This window comes from Prosopis cineraria, unplaced genomic scaffold (genome assembly GCF_029017545.1).
Source record: "Prosopis cineraria cultivar Desert tree isolate PC_DT_omini unplaced genomic scaffold, ASM2901754v1 PC2, whole genome shotgun sequence".
NCBI lineage: Eukaryota > Viridiplantae > Streptophyta > Magnoliopsida > Fabales > Fabaceae > Prosopis > Prosopis cineraria.
This window is the reverse complement of record NW_026555333.1, coordinates 26796340-26815606: the sequence shown is the minus strand read 5'-3', so window position 1 is coordinate 26815606 and position 19267 is coordinate 26796340.

Below are 19267 nucleotides of genomic sequence, written 5' to 3'. Positions count from 1 at the left end.
TTTTTTGTTATACACAATCTGCTAAGGACATGTATGTCTTTTACCGTTCCTATACCATCATAGTTTCACAACCTGTATATATCATTTGTGTGATTCATTGTCGTCACGCAGTCAATCACCACTAGTAAAAATAACAGGATTTGTTGCCTTTCACTTATTGAAATTCAAAGTTGCGCTTTAGCTTTCACCAGGGCAAGATTCCCAACCTCTTTGTACACAACTAGTTTCTCTTCCAAGCATATACATACATACGTGCATGTATATATATATATGTATGTATGTATGTATGTATGTATAAGTATATCATTTAACTTCTTATGTTTCTCTTGTTGAAGTCACCAAATTTGTCTTTGCACAACTGAAAGTTATTAACTTCTTATGTATCTCTTGTTGAAATCATCAAATTTGTCTTTGCACAACCAAAGTTATAAGTGTGCTTTCTCTCTTCTACCTGTATAAATATAATATGAAATGCATTGTATATATGTTCAGCAAGAAAGTATTGACATCATGCGCTTATCCTTTTGAACATGAATTAGATAAAAGTATAGAAAAAACACAGCTATTGATCCATCTAGTTTTATTGTGTTTTGTTATTGGTTTTTGCATATTTTTTCCCAATATTTTAATTCCTCTATTTTTTTGGTATTTAAATATTTTTAGAGAGACGATAATGTGGTATTAATTGTACCAAATTATTTGATATGTAACTAGGAGTGTTAATAGAGATGCTACCATGTTTAAATCAAAATGAGTTGATGATCACTTTTTGACAAAGACTGCTTTAGCTATGGTGTTTGTCAGCCTCATAATGTGATTTTTGGTCATTGTGGGTCAAGCTTTTTACTTTTATGCATCAAATTCCCCAATCAATTTTTTTCAATGTTGTCACATGTTATGCATCAAATTGCCTAATCAATTTTTTTAAATGTTGTCACATTGTCATCTTTTTGAAAATATTTCAAAATAGAGAGACTAATGTTATATAAGGTAAAAACTAGAGGGATGATCTAAAACATTTGAAAAAAAAATACAAGAACTAATAACAAAATATGGTAAAATTATAGGTATTAATAGTTGTGTTTTCCATTCATATATAAATATATTTGCATACTTACTCTAGCTTCCAGTTTTGCAACTTTTGAGTAAAAAGTTGAGATGCCATTAATGTTTAGAATGTAAGTGAAAGAGCTTAAAATGATCCTTGAAGTATGAACTTCAATGTTAACATAAGGCGTCGCCTTTCGATTGGATGACATCGTACGTAGCTTGTGATCACTTGCTTCAATATCAAGTACCAATTATCACAATTACTTTTCCATAATCTTGAATTGATCTTGATGGATTCATTTAGATCAGACATAAAATTTGATTTTATTTATATAATTATTTTTAATCTTAAGTTAAAAATTAGATAAATCAAAAAAATTTAAAAGAAAGGGTTAAATTTCAAAGTACAATTACTTTTCCATAATCTTGAATTGATCTTGATGGATTCATTTAGATCAGACATAAAATTTGATTTTATTTATATAATTATTTTTAATCTTAAGTTAAAAATTAGATAAATCAAAAAAATTTAAAAGAAAGGGTTAAATTTCAAAGTGACCCCTAAATAAACTTATTTTTGATGCAATATTTTTTTTTAATTTTTTAAAATAGTGCAGTATTGCCCATTGTTAATGAATGTTAACTCTTAATTGTAATTTTATGTCCTCTTCCATACTTTTTTATTCCTTTTATATAATTTTTTAGTAAACTAATAGTAAAAGTTTATTTTTCTTAATAACAGTGGAGATGGCATTACAATGTTTATCAAAATTAAAAAGGAAGATTATATTAAAAGTAAATTAGGGATCTCAGACACTCTTAGATTTATAATTTAAGGATGAAATTATCCTTTAACCCTACAAATAAAAGAAAAGAAAAGGAGGATCTAGAAAATAGAAATAACTAAAAATATTGATATTTTGACATCTCAGATTCCATTATGAAAATCAAGGATATGTCAAGTGAAAAACTATTTCTATTTATATTATATAGCACAACAATTATAAGGGTTAATGAGCAAAATGGACCCTAAAGTATTGAGCAAAAAGTGCCCTGAATTCTAAAATCTTAAAATATGCAAAATGGACCCTAAACTTTCAAATTCATAGCAAATTAAGCCCTATCGTTAACTTTTTATTAATAATATTCTGTTCATTTGTTAATCAGTGCCACAAACCTTAAACTATTACACTAGTAGCATCCTGGATCTTAAACTTTAAAATTTTAAACAAATTACCTCCATTATTTATGTATAGAATGTTGACTATTACGTTAATCAAATTAGTTTTAGCATGGCCTGCTATGGTGAACATATCATTAGTCATGATGAATGACCCATAATTTTGTGAAATGATATTTTTCTCCCTTTTTTGTAATGTTTTTCAAACAATTGGTATCCCGTGCCTTCATATATTCTATAATTATAATTTAGTCTTATTTTGGATAATATTTATTTATTTGATGGTCAAAACTTAAGATCCCATTGAAAAAAAAGTTTAAATATTAGAAGATTTTAATTAACCAGTTAATTTGAGTATTAAATTTGTTGATGAAATCATCAAATTTTGCATTCATTGTCTGTAAAATCCTCTAATACTTAAACTTTTTTTCAAATGACATCCCAAGTTTTTACCATTAAATAAATAAATATTATTCAAAATAAGATTGAATTAGAGTTTTAAAGCATATGAAAGTATGAGATACTAGACATTTGAAAAACATTGTAAAAAAAGGGCAAAAAATATCATTTCACAAAATTATGGGTCGTTCGTCACGACCAACAATGCGTGCACTATAGTGGGCCATATTGAGGCTAATTTGGTCTACACAATAATCAACATTTTATATATAAATGTTGGGATAATTTGCTCGATATTTCAAAGTTCAGGATTTAGGACACTACTCACATAATAGTTTAGGGTCTGTAACACTAATTAACAAATGAACAATAATGGCGTTAAAAAAAAAGTTAACGATATAAATTTAAAAATTTAAAATTTATTTTTCACATTTTAAGAATTTACGGTTTATGACGCTTTTCATGCAATACTTCAAAATTCATTTTGCTCATTAATTCCAATAATAAAAATAAAATCATGAAGTAACAACAATCATAAAACTCAAGATATAAATTGATCCTGAAAAAATAATGAATACAAAGGAATCATATTATGTATATGAAGGATCTAATTTAGAATCGAGAATGTAAATTAAACTACTTAAATTGGAAGAGTACTTGTAGGAGCGATACTAAAATCAAGGGCAACGAAGACTCCAATGGTTGAGCTATTGAGCAAAGGTCTACAAAATGACTTCATTTCATCTATTAGTCATATGATAAACACTAAATAAGAACAACAAACTATGAGAATGTAGCAGGATTTTGGAAGGATGATAAACCATTTAAGAGGAGATAGGTTTGTATATTTGTGCATATCTCAGAGGAGATGAAGGGGAAAGGAAATGCTGATGAGTTCATTGAGAGACGAAGGAAGACAATTAGCATCCTCCTATACAGTAATATATGTTGTTTATAAACACCTTAATTATAGAAAAACAAAACAATGATATAGTTATTATTTTTAATTGATATGTGTTTTTTAATGATTCAAGAAGGGGGGAAAAACATCTCAAACAAACAAAATAAACGTGAAGCCATTTCAGTTACATAGAATGAAACAATAAATGGGATCAAAGTTGTTGAAAGTAGTGATAAAATAACGCTATTGGTTTCCGTTTGTATTGGGAATTATGTATTCAACTATTGGTGTTTCAGAATGAACTGGTACAGGTATAAAAAATAATTTGAATTTCTTTCAATTTTTTTAAAATAAATGTAGTGAAAGAAGTTGAAAGTAGTGGAAAAAAAGGATGGAATTGCACATGAAATTATTTTTTATAATGTTATAGCCTAGTACTTTATTATGCCACCTTTTTTTTGAGATGCAATAAAAATAAAAGCAAAACAATTAAAATATAAAGAACAAACAAATTAGTTAAATAGTAAAAGTAATAATTTTTAATTTATATATGTGTTTTAAATGAGGTTTCAAGAAGAAAAAACCTCAAGTAAATTAACAAAATAAACATGAAACCATCTCAGTTGCGTTCGTCAGAATGAAACAATAGATGGCATCAAAGATGTTGATAGTGAAAAAAAAGTAAAATAAAATATAGTTTTTGGCTTCAGTTTGCATTGGGAACTACGTAACCGCGTACATTATAGAATGAACAGACACAAATATGAAAATTAGAGTTAATGACCAAAATAAATTTTAAAGTATTACGTGAAAAGCATTCTCAACTTTGAATTCTTAAAATATATAAAATAGACTATAAATTTTTAAATTCATAGCAAATTAAATCTCACTGTTATCTTTTTGTTAATGCCGTTACTATTTATTATAGGACCTAGTTAAATGATGATGTGGTAGTCCCTTATTGATGTATTATTTGTTAATTAGCGTCACAGATTCTAAACTATTATATAAGTAGGGTCCTCGACCCTGAACTTTAAAATTTCAACACAAAACCTTATTGTTTATTTATAAAACGTTGATTATTATATAGACCAAATTAGCTTCAGCGTGATTCATTATGATGAACGCATCATTGGCTGTGGTGAATGACTTATAATTTTGTGAAATGACTTTGTTGCTCCTTTTTTGCAATGTTTTTTAAACGATTGATATCCCATACTTCTGTATACTTTATAACTTTAATTTAATCTCATTTTGAATAATGTTTGTTTATTTAATGGTGAAAATTTAGGATTCTATTTAAGAGAAGTTTAAATATCATAGGATTTTACAAATGATGGATGTGAAAGCTGACGATTTCATCAACAAATTTAAAACTTAAATTAATCGGTTAATTAAAATCCTCTAATAGTCCAAGCAAAAAGGATTTTTTTTTTCATTTTATGCCTTAAAAATCTTGTTTTAAAAAATGATGCAACTTCGTCAGAGATAAAGAACAAGTTAATATTATGTAATTTTCTTTAAGTTAATTAATTATTTATATAACTCTTTCATTTTATATTTTAATAGAAACCTAAAGATGTTAAGTAGAGGAATGTTAACTGTAATATCCTATATTTCAATCACTAGATAATAAACTAATTATAGAAAATTTTAAGACAGAGAAAAAAATTTTGACGCACTAAAAAGAAATTTTGCCAGCAATTATTAAGGATTAAAAAATTTTAAAAATAAGTAAAATAATTTAAAAGAGAGTTTACACAAAATGTAATAAATTATAAGATTTAATTCTAAGAAAAAGATAATAATAAAATCCATATATAAAAGAGAGTGAGTGTTGAAAAGAAAACAATAGCAAACAAAACGTGTATAAAAATTTATTAAATATATACATATGATACATTATATAAATATATTTATAATATGAATATTATATAACATAATAATAAAAAAAACAAAAAGAGGAAGGGTTTGTGTGGGCCCAAGTCCCACTCACATGCCCATCATTGTTATTATCCCTATAGAACACGCACGCGCACACATTTACTTTCATTAGCAGCATCGGCAGCAGAGATAGTGGAGGGAGGGGGCCAATAAGGAGATTGTAATATATAGGATCTATTATCAGGTACGTTAAAGATTATTTAAAACTTTTTAAGAACGGATAAGTATTTTAAATATTTCATTTTATTTGTTTATCTTTGTAGTATATGGATTCTTGAAGATGGAAAATTTAGGATGCGATTTATTCAGAATTCTTAAATTTTTTTTATTGATAGATGATTTTTCTAATACTATATCTAGTCTATTTTGATATTTAAAGTTGTTTAATCTTTAAATATTAATTTTTTATCATATTTGAGGACTTTTAGAGTAAGGATTTGAGATAAACAGAGACTTAAATTTAATGCTTTAGAGTTAAAAACATTACTCGAGTTATAAATATGAAGAAAGTTTTTTATAAAAAAATATGCATTTATAAGAAAATTTTGAGCTTTTTAAAATAGCTGTAGGGTCTTAAAATAACTTTAGAGTAACTGTAAAGTAGTTTTAGGATAATTTTTTAGCAAACTTAAATTATTTATTAATATTGTTATATGTGTGCACTTTTGTAGACTCTCCTTAAGAATTTTTGCTGTGATTTGTAAGCTAAAGGAGAATAGGTAACTAACTTGAAGTTTTTCCATATGTGTGCAAACTATATTTGGTGTGATAATTTATATAAGTTGCGCATGTATAATTTTATTTGATTGAGTATGATAATTGTAGACTATATATAAAAATATAACAAATTGTTGAAAAATTGTAAGGAATGTGATTATAGAATTTAATAAATTACTTTAATCATGCCAAGCATGATAGTAACTTATTGCTATGATTCAGTGAGGTCTTATACTTCTTTCAAAGCTTACTTTTATATACTATGATTGTCACATATGCATGACATGCATCGGTGATGGGTTGAGGAGCTGATGATGATGATGAAGAGGAGGAAGTTGATTTATATACGATTGTGACCACGTGATTTCAAAGCCTCCACTACGCTTACAGTGGTTGGCCATTTCTTTTCAGAGCTTTGTTCTTCAATACTTCCTTAGTTAGGTTTGTAAAGGGAGAATGTGGAACAATGACACTTCCTGATTGGGTTCTTGAAAGAAGAGAGGGGCTTAGGCTCTATATCTCTGGCCAGGTATATCTCAAGCTTTGAAGGTGCTTTGGTCAATCCAACAAGTGGGTTAGATTGTTGATAAGCCTATAGTTCTGATAAGCGGTATAAGGTGAGATGGAGTAATAAGGGAGTTTTCGCATATGATTATATGTTACATATAACTATTATGAATGATGGCCTGTAAATTATTGTGCTCATAATTTAATAATGATAATGAAATTATATATATGCATATATTGTTAATTGTGTATAGTTGTTAGTTTGTACATATATGGTGGAACTCTAGGTTACTAAGATGTTTGTGCTCACCCTTCTCTTAAACATTTTAGGTAAGCTTGGTAGAACAATGGAAAAGCATCTAAAAGCTTGGGCTTAGCTTGAGTAAGCTTTAAGTCCCATTTCAGTTTGTAGAATAATTATTTGATAGTATAGGACTAATTTGTCATTTAAGTTGAGTTTTGAAATTGTTTATTATTTATTGATGACTGAAAATGGTATCGTTAGTTGAGGCCTAAGGCCATAGGAATTACTTAATAGATCTATTTAGAGTAAATATTTTAATATAAAATTCTAAATGTCGAGACATTTATTGAAATGAATATTTGAGCATTTTATGGTGGGATATAACACACATGTCTGCTAGCTTTAGTAAGCTTAGATTTTTATTGAATGAAATATTTAATTTTAGGTTCTTTTCTATCTATTATGATAGATTCTTTTCTACTTTAGTAAGGTGTTATTTATGATTTTAAATTATAAGTGTAAACTTTTATAACTTTTGTAACCTTTTTAGCTAGTTTAATAATTTCTATCAAGGCTAGATTTTAAATATCTATTTAATAGATAAAAGTTTTGTAACCATAATAGTTTCCTAAAATATATATTAACTCTTTTCTACGGTGATCATCTTTTTAAAATACATTTAAGAATTGGCTTTAAATATTTATACTATGATAATTATTTTTATTGGTTTAAATTTTTTTTATTACTATAATATTTGGTTAAGTTTTTAGTTAGTAAAATTAAGGTGTTACATTGATCGTTTAAATGTGAAGAGAGAAAAGATGGTTTGACTAAATTTTGCCAAGTTGGCATATCACATGTGCAAGGTAGCACTAGCGAGAATGGTATATTAGTAATTGTCAATTTGTTTTTGGCAATTTGCTCCATTTTTTTTTTTCACCTGTAAGAGTCCCCTAACAGTTAAACCTTGTGAAAAGGAAACCACCTATTTGAATGAGACACATTCTAACTTGATTCCCATTTTTGATTTGCAAATGAACACAACTCGACTCCCCCTTTTGATTTCAATCTCAAGTGAACTAGAGGTGAGCTTGATAGATGATTTGTATTTTGCATTTACTAGCTTCGAGTCATAGTGAAATATCCTTATTACCGTTGTATTTTGCATTTTATATAGGTATGTCAAACGACGACAGTGATAGTGATGGAGCTGTTAATGACGTTGATGAGTTAAATAGTGACGACAGTGCAATAGATGCTATCGACGGTAGCAATAGTGACGAGAATGATGAGGTCGAAGAGGATGGCGATAGTAATGAGAATGATAGGGTCAAAGATGATGGGGATCTTGGTAAATTCCTAACCCAAGTATGCTCTACTATGGAAAATGCTAGGGAGATATTGATATGAAATACATGTAGTTTGTTTGGGGATGTAGAAGGGACATCTGTCATAAAAAATGAGGAAAACAAGAAACAAGTAGAGGGTGGTAAGAGTGAGGAAACACAGGATGAGGAGATGATAGATGTAGAGAAGTTTATGTTAAATTCATTTGAAGGGATTGAGAGCGGTATAAGTCAAGAGGATGTTGAACTTTTATAGTAGGATATTGATACAAAACAATTTCTTATGATTCTTATGCTGGGATAAGAGATGATAATAGGGAGGACGATGAGCATGTAGACAAGGAGGAATGTAACACCCTCAAAAAATTCTTTCAATTTATTGGTTTAACTATGATAGAAAAGAATATATTATGGTAAATAAAAGACAACTAATCCCTTTTATTTTAAAATAATTTTTTAACTTGAAACACTACCAAAAAACACTATCATGATAGAAAATGATATAAGATAGTTTTATAAAACGTTCCATCTTTTAAAATGATTACTATGGTAAAAAAGTTTCTATCATAGTAAAAAGAATTAAGCTAGATAAATAAGTACTGTCATGATAAGTAAAATTAAATTTCTTAAATTGTAATTTCTAAAATTTGGGATCCCAAGCATTTATAAAATAAAAACAAGTGTGAAAGGCCCACATAATCCCATTTAAAATTGAAAACATAATAAACAAAATATAATAGGAAAAATAGAAATAGTTACACATTCAAAATCTCATAAGCACCTAGTAACCTTGCCAAATAACACAACAATTTTTGTTACTACTCATATACATCTATAACTATAATTAGGTTAGTCACCTAACACAGTTTATATAGAGAAAATCAACATAAATTCTTCTAACATTTGGCTTTGGTTTATGTAACATAATGTAATTATAAAAATATTCTTTCACATGCCATTTAGGCCAAAATAATATCTTCCCACCCTTATGATCCCTATAATTGCAAACCAAAACCAACATCCATAGATAAATTAATTGGTCAAATTCAACAAACAAGCCAAAACACATGGCCCAATCATCATGTTTTTTTCAAAATATCTAACATTATCAAGTATCATCAATATCTCAATAAATACAAAAATGTTTCTCAACAATGCATATTTATAGTCATCTCAAAACATATAACATGCAGAAACTATTTAAAGAGGCATGATCACTCTCTATTAACCTCAAGCCGTAGCCCTCATTTAGTGTTAAATTACTTAAATAAAGGTAAATTAGCCCGAGCCTTTACCCACGTGGTACAAAAATACAATAACAAATCTCCCATTACCTCCCACAATAATAAACAAATTACATATAATCATTGTATAATTATTCATTACAATCTTCAAAATTTTCTTATTTTTAACAATATCACAACATAACATTCCACTTGGCAACATTTAAAAATACATATTTACCATTCCATTGTTTTCATAAACATAACAAAATAATTCCCAACAACAGTTTACAATTTTTCTCAATAATCGTACAAATAACAAGAGGCAACACTAATAATAAATTAAAGCATGGTTATCTTATGGGCTTTTTAATAAATTATTCCTTACAGTTTCTCTTACACCAGAATCTTCACCAACAACACAATCAACACAAAATATATTATTTATAAATATTATTTTTAATTATTAAAACTAATAAAATAATTCTAATAATAGAATTAGAGAATATAATAAAATTTTTAATCTCATTATTAATACAAATATAGAGTTAGTACTTTCAAGTAAAATTTTTAACTCCTCTTTTAATCATTAATAAATAATAAACTAAAATCAACCTTTAAACTAATTTCTATTATCATAATTTTCCTTTTCATTTCATAAATTCACACATAAAAATATCCAAAAATAGCGAAGTTAGTCTCAAGCCTAGAATTATCATTCTATACTCATAATAATCTGTTTCTCATCCTAAATAATTATCTAATTCTCAATAAATTAACATATATTTTTAAATTTAACAATCTACCTATATGAGTTTATGATTTAACTCAAAAGCCTCAAATTCAAATTTCATCAACAAATTAATATTTTAAAATATTTATTATATTACTAACAATCTCAACAATTACATTTATTTAACATAAATTTGTCCATTTTTCAAATTCTAAATTTTTCATAATCACTAAATTAGAAACTAAAGAGAATGAATGACTAAATTATTTTTTTTTTCAAAAAACTTACATTGTCTTAAAAAATTTAAAATTATATTTAAAATATTTTATTTAAAAGTCTAACCTTTTAAATTAGATCCCCTCATCGTCGGCGACTGCCGCACTCTCACGCCTCTGAAGAGAAAAAGGCTATGGAGGAAATCAAAGAAAAGAATTGGCATGTGTTGATTTAAAAAGGGGTGGGTCCCATGCTTTGTGGTTCCTTTCCATTTTTTTTTTTTTAACATGTATATGCACCTCACACGGCTATGCAAACGGATAACTATCCACACCCCTTTTTACTAATGCCTCTCTCTCCCTCTCTTTCACATTTCTTCTTCTTCTTCAATAATAATAATAATAATAATTTCTAAAATTCTTAACTTGAAATTATATTTCAAATTAAATCTAATAATTATTTCTTAATAATTTACTTACCTTTAAATATTTTTCAAAATTTCTACTAACTCAAATTAATTATTAAAATTTAAATTGAGATATTACAAAGAAGAAGGCATTGATAACTTTAATTTCTTACAAGCATTGAAGATGGCAGTGAAGATGGTACGGAAGATAGGTTGGGATGCCATTAGTCTATTATGTGTATTTCAGAATTACTTTGGGTTAGGTAATATATATAACGTGGCATGTCATTGATTTATTTTGGAGAAGGGATAATGTATTATTTTATGGATTAAATTTGCCTCGTTGTAACTACCAGGCACCACATACATGCTGAATAGTTATGACATATGTATCAAACAACTACTACATATATGCTGAATTGGTCTTTTAACTACCACTTATAAATAAAGTTAACCAACAAAACCTATAATTAAAGATAAAATTGAAACCATAAATTACAATATATGAACAACATAATAAGACCCATATACAAGGGTTCCAATCATAAATAATTGATTTACTTAAGGGTTCAAGTCATATTCAATCATCCTATAAGCAAAGTTTCATTTCTTTCACTAGATATCCCTTGCATGCTTGCTCTTCAACTCATTGATATAAGCATAGAGTGAATCAAGCTCTGCCATGAAAGTGTCAATCTCTTTTTTGCCTCTCAACACTCTATTTTCTCTATACAACTTGTTTATATGGTCAAGAAGATCATAAATTATTGCCTTTGAATTATGCCCCAAATCACCATTGTGCTATACAAAATACCCACATCCCTCTCTCTGCCACATTAAAATTGGTGGTTCAAATCTTAGTTGCCATTAAACTAACAACCACAAATGATATAGAGCAATACAAAAGGAGTACCTTCTTATAGTTTTGACACCCATAAAACCTTCTTCCAAGGTTTTCATTGGTCTATGAAGTCTAAGGAGGTGTCGAGAACACATAATAATAGAGTCTTGGCTCACCTTTATAGTGCATCTGCTACTTTTACACTATAATAATGTCAATTTAGTCGTGTTGCTACCCTCATAGCTCCTCTCATTGTTGCTTGCTACTTGTTAGTGGCTTATTTAGTGGTTGAAGATGAGTAATGGAAGAGACACATGGAGCTTCGTATTTATGGTGGGTCAAGAGGGTTAACGGCAAGAAAGATGAGAGCAACATTCATAAGATACCTAAATTTCAGCAAAACGTTAAGAATGGTAAGGTGAGAATGAGTTCTACATGAGCGTATAAGTGGACCCCACCATCTAAAAAGTAACGATAGTTTACTTATACTTAACATTGAGGGGCCAACTATTACAAATTTAAAAGTTGATGGAAGAAATTGCATAATACATGATTTAAAGACTACTTATTCAATCTCAATGCTCTACTTGTTTTGGTATAAGACTGGTTTTACGACATGAGTAACGTCATGAATTTTTCAAATAGAAGTGGAACATAAAAGTTCAATCATACATAGGTTGAATATCTTACACTTAAGAAGAAACACTGCTTATGGGTTTTGAATTTGATAAGAGCAAGACTGCATCTATAAATTAAGAAGCAATCAAGACTTAGAAATTCAATGTTATGAATATCAAGATTGAAAGATATCATCCTTGCATGAAATATGATAACTTTATCTTTAAATAGCTTAAAATATGTCTTTTATTATTTAGAGAAATCCATGAAGTGTTAATCTTCATATCGAAATCAAGTATTGGTCTACATTCTTAACAAAAGATGGTAGTTGTAGTGGGTAAAAGTCTCTAGCAAAGAAAGTTGAACATGGCATTGGATTTAAGTGGAGTAGATGAAAGAGGTAACTTCAATTCACACATTTTCCTCTTCCTTTTTGCAATATAAGTAACATCATGAATTTTCCAAATTGAAGTGGAAGGAGGATATTCCTTTCCTTAAAAGTCATCATTATTATTATCTCATCCTTCCTCTAAAATGCATTGAGATTGAGGTTTGTTTGGCTATCAAATATGATAGTCAAGCTTCTTATCTTTCTTTCCTTAAGTTGTAAATTGAAATTAGAAATGAGAAAATTTAATTTGAAGATGCACAAAATCCATCTCAATTTAGAGATGAATAACAAAAATACATTTCTAAACATTTAATAGTACTACTTTTAGTGACACCATATATTTTGTCTTGAATATGTCTCTACCTGGACTAATACCTGGGGTTTAGTTCTACTTACAACATTGATAGCCTCCAAAGAAATTGTCACTTTATCCCCTCAGTTTGCTCCTAGACCTACTTGGTAAGAGATTGAAGCTAAGGTAAAAGAAGCAGGGCTTATTAGCCCCATCACTTTGCCTTCTCATCTTTTCAAACTTGTGAATCTAGTGCCTAAACCCCTTGATGTTGACAAAAAGGGGAAGAAAAAGACAGAAGTGCCTATGATAGAAAAAAGGCAAGTTACTGAGAAAGTTGAGCCAGAGAAGAGTATTGAAGATTCGGGCAAAGAAAAAAAATCAAGGCAAACCAGTAATAAAGAAGAAAAGGAGTGGAACTTGTAGCACAAGGAAATATAGACCTATGGTTTCTAAGGAAGATGTGCCAATAGCTATCAGAGCCTCCCAACCTTCCAAACCTTCAACTAAGTCATCTACCTCAAAAAATCCTCCTCCAACCACTTCATAGCCACTCCTAAACATAATCATTAGTGATTATGTGAAAAACTTCTTGTCCAAGATAGACTTGATCAAATTTAACAAGGATCCCTTAGTCAAAAAGCCTTAGCCCTCAATCCTTCATTTACTGAACTATGCTTTAAGGTCTTTTGTCTATTTTTTAATTATTTTCTTATAATTATTTTTGTTGATTATTAATACAGGTGCAGTATTTAGTTCATACTTTGAGCTCTTTACCTTATTTATTCATTATGTTAAGTATTTGACTTAATCCAATTTAAGAAGTATTTTGTAAAGTCCCTACACATTCTAAACTTTATCATTCCCAATCACACAATTAATAAACACAAGAACAATAATATCTCGTGCTCTCTTCACTTGTGTACAAAAGTAATGGAGTGAGACATACGTCCCAATAAGTCGAGATAATCTCAATTACTGATTAGTAAGCAAAATCATATACAAGAGATAAAGTAGTATGTATTTTAGTAAAAGCAATATCATATGCACATATAGGAATTCATTCTCATCAATCTTATCATACTCATGCTAATGCATTCTTGGTTCCACCTAGTAGAGTAATCTCTATGCTCGGATCAAGACTTCTAATTACATGGAACAAGGTCTACTATCTTATTGCTCAGACCAGGTAATCCTCTTTGCATATGGGTTATCTCTTAGGTCCATCATGATGGAGTTAAACTCTATGCTTTGGATCATCAATACTTCCTAACCTTATACAGAGTAGGACTACGACCCTCTATCCTAGTCTAGGGTAACCTCATGTATCATTCCATATCCTAGGTCTGTTAGGGCGGAGTCAAGCTCTATACTTTGGATCATCAAGACTCTCTTAGGTCTGTTGTGGTGGAGTCAAGCTCTATGCTCTGGATCTCCTCAAACTAAGACCACATCCCCTTATGGATGCGATGCATGTCAATGCATATGCCATATCAAAGTCATTTCAATCAATACTTACACACCCACATGTATATTCTTTTGCAATATTGCTACTCTATTAGTTCACAACATAATGCACATAGTTATATAAAATACTTGTAAATAATTTCACAAACAAACAAGTAAAAGGATTATTTTAGTTACCTTTAACCCTTACTACTAAGGGTTAACAATCACACTAAGCTCTTATAGGTGTAGATTCCCATAAGCAATGCCATAAGTGCTCAATCTATAAAACCTAGTATCCCTTAGTCAATTCTCAAAACTTAATACAGGCATTGATTTGGCTAAACCAAATCCTTTAACACTCACAACATTTAATTAATGCCTTTCAAATTCACATATCCATTATCTATAGTCATTGGCCCGATAGGCTATTCAATTTGTAATATTTTTACTCTATTAAACATAATTAACTAATATAGTTCATAGTAACCAAAGACTTAACTCAATAAGGTGATTACCAAGTTTTAGTTCAAATTTAAGGGATCCCAAGTTTTCTAAATAACAATGAGTTTAAAACAAACAAACCCTTTATATTAGAGCAAAAATAAGTTTTGAAGGTATAGGATACCTTGAAGGAGTGAAAAAAGTTGAAAATAAATAAAAAAAACAACTTTCTTAATGTGTGACAGAGCAGTGCACTGTAGCTCATGCATATTGCACCAAGGCGTGTTGCTCTTTGTGCCACATGCTATGACTCAGGCGCCATACATCGTAGCCTATTGCATGAAAATTCAACTGATTCTACTATTATTTGACAACAGAATTGGGGAACTTTTGACACACCTTAATTCTCCGTTTGATGTCCGAATGACATGATCTAGGTGTCTACGAAAAGCTCCTTATATGAACTAGCTAATGGCATGTGTTTTACTTCTAAAATAAGTTATACTAGAAAGTTGTACATCCAAACATGTTTTAATCACTTTTCACAACTTTCACACGAAATGGGTGTCCAAAACCTTAACATATGCCAAAAGCCTCTCTTATCACCTGGACCATGTCCATTGGACCTAGGACTACTAGTACAACAGGTCACAAGCACTAAAACCACAGTATAACAAAAATTCACTCCTTAACCCTAATTTACCAAAAACAGAGGGGGAGGTAAATTGTCATTGCATTTGACCCAAATCATTCAAAACATGTTCAAATCTTCATTTCTACAATTGTACTAGTATTTTGGCCCTAAAAAAAAAACACACACACACACACACATATCTCAACATACACAAATACTCAGGGTTCAAAATACAAATAAGACATTTACAACAACAAAATAGTGCAAATGAGATGGCATGCATCCTAAAATTGGCATTTATATGCTGTTACACAAAATAAATCTAAGCCAGAGGCATACAGTAGGAATATGCTAATTCCTAGCCTCTTGAGCCTTCTCCTTCTCTACACCAGAGCTAGAGCCTAAAAAGTGTTAAATAAAAGGGGTGAGTCTAGCCACTCAGTAACCAAGGTTAAACCTACCCTATATAGTTATATATCAATTATAAACCAAGCACATGTATAAGGAACCAAGTATGTAAAACATGCTTACACATATCATAATTTGTCATTTATCATTTAATAACTTCTTTAACTCATATACATTAGGTGTATTGTCACTATTATCTCAGATATGTGACCTTGACCCATTATTCATGCGACTTGCCACAACTTAACATGTGTGACACATTATATATTTATATAGGCAATGATCAACTAACCTTACACTCTCTTTATTTTTTCAGACTGAAACCATGGGCTATAACAATGAATAAGGTTTTGTTCATGTAACTGGACTCCCAAACTCACCAATTGTAAGGTGTGATCGATCAAAGATCACAAGACTCACTCTTGGACCACTGTTTCTCCCATTCTTGAATCCCTGAGGTGTCTCATACCCTAAGCTATTCTCCTCATTGAATTAGTAGAGATAGCTAGGTTCTAGTCCCTCGACAAACTATAGGACAGTTACTTGACAAACTGTAGGACAAGGCTATACCCTCGTGTATCAGAAGGCAGCCTAAATACCATATGAAATTTTCTCTACTTCTAATCCTTAGGAAAACTCCTGCCACTGATCATGCCATAATCAATACTCGCTCATTTTTACATTTTCATTTTTGTTTACTTATTATCACAACAATCACGTTGGGCTCACGACCATGTGCTACCGAAGTATGTATTCTCATCATTTTCTCAAAATTATTCTCACTTATCTCAAAATTCATTTCTCATTAACACACATCTGTCTCATACAATCATCACATTCATTTTTCAAAGGCATATGCAAGTTTGTAGTTTGAAAACTATCTTGACTTCACATTTTTATTTCAAACCAAAGATAGCATTATGCATCTTCAAATTTTCATACACCTATTGAAGTTAATACATACTTTCACATTGAGAATCAATTCATGCATACAACATTCGTGATTAGAAATAAATTTACAATCAATTAACATATAACTACTCAAAGTAAAGTTTTCCCCTAATTACCTCAAACCTTTAAAAAGCAAAAGGTTTACCCCTTAATCTACTAACTTTCAAGCTTGAATTTTCTAATCTAATAGGTGACCAAGAGTCAAACACTACAATCAACCAAGTTGAATTTCATTAACATTACTATCTCAAGCATTAAACCCTTAATTTCCATTTCTAGATTGATCAACATTTGCTCTACAAGAATTTGAGCCTATCCCTTAGGTTTAATTATTACCTTTAGTCTCCAATAATATTAATGAACCATTAAATTCCCATTAATGGTATCACAACCTTCTAACCACCCATGATAAAAGAGATTTTCATATATTAATGACGCTCAACAACCCAAGACATAAAAAATTGATTATACTAGGTTTAGATACTCTAATCTACTCCTATTAACTCCATTTGAGTCAATAAATCTGGACCCATAACTCATATAGATTGAAAATACACTTCCACTATCAAAGCCTAACTATAAACTCATAAATGTTGTAACACTTGCCCCGAGTGTTATCCAAAAATCACACAATTCAAATAAACTAAGTGTGGTTAAGGAATTAATCCTAAAACCAACTTAGAAAACAAACCATTTAAAGCCTTTAAAAAAAATTTATAGGTTCTACCTATAGCACGCGGAAGCAAGCTAGACGAAAGTGAAATAAAAAGATGCTGTCATGACAACATTAAATTGTTGTCATGATAGCCCTCCTGGGCCAACTTCCGGGAGGCACCGTTTCATCATTCGACCTCCGATTGAAGTGATTTTAAAGCTCACACATCACATTCAAAGGGTACTATAAGTATATCAAATTTCGAAAAGATCCAACGGTCGGATTAAAAATTAAACATGTTAAAAAATTGGTTATTTTTGCTGTCATGACAGCTAAAAAGCTGTCATGACAGCACTTCCAGACCAATTTTTGGAGTGCACCATTTCATTATCTGACCTCTGATTGGAGTGATTCCAAAGCCCACATGTCACTTTTAAAGAATACTATTAGCATACTAAATTTTGAAAAGATTCAATGGACGAATTGAATTTTATGTAGGTTACAACATCAATACTGTAGCTGTCATGACAGCAATTTAATGCTGTCATGACAGCACCTCCAGACCAAATTCCGGAGTGCATCGTTTCTTCGTCCGATATCCGATCGATGTGATTCCAAATCTCACATGAAGTTATAAAAGGTTTTACTTGTGACCCAAATTTTAGAGAAATCCAACGGTCGGATTAAGATTTGGACACTCGGATGTAAAAGTGCAGCTTTTTAGTAAAAACCATTTTCAAAATTGTCCAAATCTCATCCTAATGGTCACAAACCTGTGGGAACACTTTGGACACGTCAAATAAGACTAAAAACACCTGATAGAACATTCAAATGATGGAAAACCCCCATACATCAAAATTTGACCACCCGGGTGCCATTTCCCAAAATGGACCCTAAACCCCCAAAATGCACAAATCATACAAGAGTGGTCACAAATCAAGCCAAATACCATGTATTTATATAAATACATATGCTAAACATTTTCACTTGGCTCAGAGCTCCTTGTGGGGCCCACGCACCCACTCTCTCTATCCAAGGTGTATGTTTGCTCATAGCACATCATTTGCAATGCAACCACTTTGCATTTGCTTATAAAATCACATATATATCAAAATAAATATCTGCTTGTAATAGAAACTTGGTCTAGTAAGTAAATCCATCAAAACCACACACCATAATCAAGTTTCCTAGCCACAAGTCTATAAACAGACAAAAATTCATACACAAGCACACAATCCACACATATTCACACACACATACATAATCATATCCTACTGGCACCCTAATCTTAAATATATTACAATATATTTGCTCAAAAGAAAGGGGTTGCAGTTCTTTACAAATCACAAGCAAACCCCTAGCTTTGCTCCTTTCCCCGTCCACTACTGGATCCTTCACCTGGACCTAGAATATTGAAAAGAAAGGGGTGAGACAACCACAGTCTCAGTAACAGTGAAATCTACATTGATTATTACAAAGTATGCCATAATCAAATAAACGAATAATAAATTCAACATAGTATATAATTTAGCCATTTAAAATGCATGAATGCATGACCTAGGCCGGTATGGCCTTTCATGACCAACAGAATGCCCCTTGGCACTCTTTAACTCACAGGTAAGCCTTATACCTACTTGTACCTCCACAGGCACAAAACATAATCTAAGGCATGATCTAATCCACCTAACCTCCTATGTCCCTTCGACATGAATCTTAAGCAG